General features: G+C 42.3%; 1 non-coding gene across 1 annotated transcript; it reads right to left on the reverse strand.

Moving 5' to 3' along the window:
- Positions 1-1965: 1965 nt before the first annotated feature.
- On the reverse strand, positions 1966-2037 carry TRNAQ-UUG (transfer RNA glutamine (anticodon UUG)). Its single transcript has one exon. It is a non-coding gene; the product is annotated as a tRNA-Gln (tRNA).
- Between the last annotated feature and the right edge of the window lie 2730 nt (positions 2038-4767).

Here is a 4767-nt window from a genome sequence, read left to right on the forward strand (position 1 = left end):
TCCGTTTTGTTGGTGAGGCTTCTGGCATTAGTGTACATGCATTTTATGTATCTCTCTGTACCTCTATTCCTTCTTACTTTATTGACTGTTCTAACCCCACCCCCAATTTCTTTATTTGTGCCCAAGGTCACTATCTGCACTATCTTCCCCACCTATAAAATGAATACCCTCCCCGCCCAATCCCTAGTTTAAACACTCCTCCAACCTTCTAGCCATTTTCTCCCCCAGCACAGCTGCACCCTCCCCATTTAGGTGCAGCCAGTCCCTAGCGTAGAGTCTGTAGCCAACTGAGAAGTCGGCCCAGTTTTCCAGGAATCCAAATCCCTCCTTCTTACACCAGCTCTTGAGTCACTTATTTATCTCCCTAATCTCCCGTTGCCTCTCTGGCGTGGCATGTGGTACCGGTAGTATTTCAGAGAATACCCCCTTGGAGGTCCTTGCTTTCAGCTTGCAGTCTAATTCCCTGAAATCATCTTTATGGACCTTCCACCTACCTCTAACTTTGTCATTTGTGCCAATGTGCACCATGACCACTGGATCCTCACCAGCCCCTCCCAGTAATCTGTCAACCCGATCAGCGATGTGCCAGACTCGAGCGCCAGGTAGGCAGCACACTGTTCGACGATCCCTGTCTTTGTGACAGATTGCCCTATCTGTTCCCTTATAATTGAGTCCCCCACTACCAGCACCTGCCTGGCCTGCCCTGCTCTCCTATTTCCCTCTTTACTGGAGCTGACACTCCTCCGGCTTTCAGGGGACATGCCTTGCTGCAGCAGTGCTACCCCTGTACCGTCACTCCCCTCATCTGCCAACTTTGCAAACTTATTAGGGTGTGCCAGATCAGGACTAACCTCCCTGGCACTCTTCCCTCTACCTCCCCTTCTAACTGTCATCCAACTAGCGGCCTCACTGTCCTGCAGCTCCCGACTACCACCCTCCCCCACATCTACCCCACTGAGCTGCTGCTCAGTGAGCAGCAGACTCCTTTCCATATTGTCAATGGATCTCAGTGTTGCCAGCTGCTCATTTAGATCCAGTACCTGGGCTTCCAAACGCACAACGTGCACACATCTCGCGCAGCAGTAAGCAACCCCGACCGGCTGTTCAAGGAATGCATACATATGGCAAGATGTACACTGGATAGCATTGTCAATAATGGAGCTCATTTCCTAATGGGGATTGCAATAGACAGAATGTTAAGTAAAAATAAAAGTAAAGAATTAATAAAATACAGACAGCAATTCAGTCCAAAGTCCTCCCTTCCAAACTCCCTGAATACAAAGTCAATGAAAAACAAGTCACACACTTACTTTCGTTTGCACTTACGCTATGGTGACACTCAGCTCGTTCACACTCGCAAACTAAGAAATTTAAAGAGGTTTTTTGTTTTTTTTCCCCTTTTCCAGCAACGCACCCTACAGCTCAATACACTTCTAAAGTGAGCATATCATTCTTCAGGTATATTTTGCTTGCGCAATACTTGCAATACAAGTCAATGAGAAAGTTAGAAAGACTCCTGGAAGGTTCCTGAGTGACGTTCGCAGCATTTTGCGAGCAAAAAAAATACGAAAACAAACTCAATCGATGCCCAAAACAATTCTTAGAAAAATTTCACCAAACTATGTTTATAAAAATGCTGGAAAACACTAAAAGGGATGATTCAGGAAAAGAATCGCTGTCGTTTCTTGAAGCGGTTTCGGCTTGAAATCCTTGTCAGTTTCAACCACCTGGAAAAAGTGTGTTGTGAACATTGGCATAAGTTATATGATACGGTTGCTTGGTGTGACATAGATGGTATGAGTTTGGCTTCATGAAGTCAAGTTTTACTTTTGGGTTAAACATTCTTGATAGATAGATCTTTTTCGCCATGTGGATTTTTACTTTCTCTTTTTATGTTAAACCATGTGCATTGGCAAATTGAGTGTGAGCAGAAAAGATGAAACTGATATGCACAAAGAACTTCTAAGGCTCCACTGAGATTTGAACTCAGATAGCTGGATTCAAAGTCCAGAGTGCTAACCATTACACCATGGAACCATATGACTGATGGAGCTGGCTGGATTTTCTTTTCAAAACGGTAAAAGAGCATGTGTAAATTGTGGAAATGTGAGAAGTTCACTCTGAATCCAGTGATCTGAGTTCAAATCTCAGTGGAACCTGGAAAATTCATGCCTTATGGTGAAAACAGGTTATAAAGCTGTTCTGCAAATGTATATCTAATGCACAGTGATAAATTAATATCTCCTCCCTTTTTATTCCACAAGTGTGGTTAAAGTTCCATGATATCACAACAAGGACAGTTTTAAAATGTTGATGAAATCTGGCTAATAATTAGCGTGCTGGATCTATTAGCTGAAAAAAGGGTGAGAAAAAAAGAAATTGCAAAACTTCTGCTCATCCAGAAGTCACTAAAGATTTTTCATGGTGTGCTAAAAGGTTCCATCGGAAAGATAATTCAAATAGAGTTGGTGCAAATCAAAGTTCATATCCCAGTCCATAAGTCACGGCAGTTGTCTGTGTTCGCTGGAAAAAAGGAGGAGTTGCACCACATACCTGATGGCACCCTCTGAGCTTTGTTTGATTGGTGGTGTGATGGACTAGTGACATTCCACCAGGCTGAATAATCAAAAGAAGATCTACAGATGCTGTTAAGCTGGTTCTACAAATCCCATCCAAATATTGCAGACCATTTCCGTGGGGGATAGACTTGGGAACGTGCAAATTGATTTACTCAGGTAATAAGTGAAAACATTGCATGAAGTTAGATGCAGTTGGCAGGATTTGAACCTGCATGGGGAGACCCCAAAAGACTTCCAGTCCATCACCTTAACCACTCAGCCACAACTACTCGGACGCTGTTTGATTCTTATGAATTTCACACCTTTTCTTATACCACCATGATCAATATCAGTGATTATCCTTCTGGAAGAGATCTCAGAAAATGGAAGATTTCAATTGGAAACAAAATTCCAGGCCTCACTGAAATGTAAAAATCTGATTTAAAGGTATCATCAATTGGAACCTTGTAAAGTTCAAGGTTTTTAAAAATTCATAAGGCAGATTTCGAGTGACTTTGTTCCAAACACCTCCTGAAAAAGGCTTTGAAAATGCTCAAAAGTTTGAACAGATTAATTTCCATGCAAAAAGTCTTGCTGTTCATATGAACAGGTATTGAACGTCTTTTAACTTCATCAAGTTTCCCAAAACGCCAAGCAGTTAACAGAAGTGAGCATATCATTCTTCAGGTATATTTTGTTTGCTTTATACTTGCAATACAAGTCAATGAGAAGGTTAGATAGACTCCTGGAAGGTTACTGAGTGACGTTCACAGTATTTTGCGAGCACCTGGAAAAAGTGTCATGTGAACATTGGCACAAGTCATAGAGTACAGTTGCTTGGTGCGACATAGATGGTATGAGTTTTGCTTTATGAAGTCAAGTTTAACTTTCGCGTTAAACTTTCTTGATAGATACACTCCCTGACAGAAGTTATGTCGCTTATCCATGTTATGTAAATAAAAGCTTATAACCTGACGTTAAATTCATCCATTGGTTTTATTTATTACTCTCTTGTAAGCTGAAACCCTCCCAAATTTGGTATAGGTTAAGAAAATAAATTGACATCAATGCTGAAATATTGATCATTTAATGAACACAGAATGGTCTGATTTTGGCAAGACAAAAGTTTTGTTGCCTGGTCATATATTGCACCCAATCCTAGTTTACATCCTCACCATTGCTCAGTAAATGATCAGTTAATTAGTGGGTGTGTATGAAAAGAAACCCAGCACCCCAGACCTTCACTTGAACTGCAACTTGAGCTCTGACAACATGCCAAATAATCAACCTGTGACCAAAGCCTTGATTATCAAGAGCCTGAAGACCAGATCCACTACAGAGGTGACTGGCACCTTTAACCCCTTAACAACATTTGACGTACAAATACGCGTCTGTGCCCTGGGACTTAAGAGCCAGACCCATATTAGTACGTCATGGCGATCGCGCGCGCACACAGGCTGTGCGGGAGCGATCGCCGCCGGGTGTCAGCTGATTGTCACAGCTGACACCCGGTACTATGTGCAGGGAGCGGTCACGCACCGCTCCCAGCACATTAATACCCGCGATGCTGCTATCGAAGTCGATCACAGCATTGCGGAGGCAAGGGGAGGTGATCGCCGATACTCACTTCCTCTTCCGGCTTCCAGCGCTGTCTGCTGTGGCTTCCAGGATGTTGCCTTGATGACCCGATGTCGTCATGACAACATCCGGGTCACCAGACAGCAGGAATATTGTTTGGACATGCGCGGTGCATCTCCAAACAATCTTCTCCCTGTCCAGCGCTGACAGCCTGCATGGCACAGGGATGGTGCTGCATTCCTGTGCCATGCAGGTGATCAGAGAAAAAAAAGTGAAAGTCCCATAGTGGGACAAAGTATTTAAGTATAAAAACTATCAGAAAGTGAAAAAAAATAAATAAATAAAAATTGCAAAAATATAATGTACCCATCAATAAATATTATTATAAAAAAAACAATAAAAGTACACATATTTGGTATCGCCACGTCCAGAACAACATGTCCTATAAAACTGTCCCACTAGTTAACCCCTTCAATGAACATGGTAAAAAAAAAAAACGAAGCAAAAAACAATGCTTTATCACCATACCTCCAAACAAAAAATGGAATAACACGCGATCAAAAAGACAAATATAAATAAAAATGGTACCTCTGAAAACGTCATCTCGTCCCGCAAAAAACAAGCCACGATA

Source organism: Phyllobates terribilis, unplaced genomic scaffold (genome assembly GCF_046119375.1).
Source record: "Phyllobates terribilis strain yellow unplaced genomic scaffold, ASM4611937v1 Scaffold_13__5_contigs__length_258822181, whole genome shotgun sequence".
NCBI classification, from domain to species: domain Eukaryota; kingdom Metazoa; phylum Chordata; class Amphibia; order Anura; family Dendrobatidae; genus Phyllobates; species Phyllobates terribilis.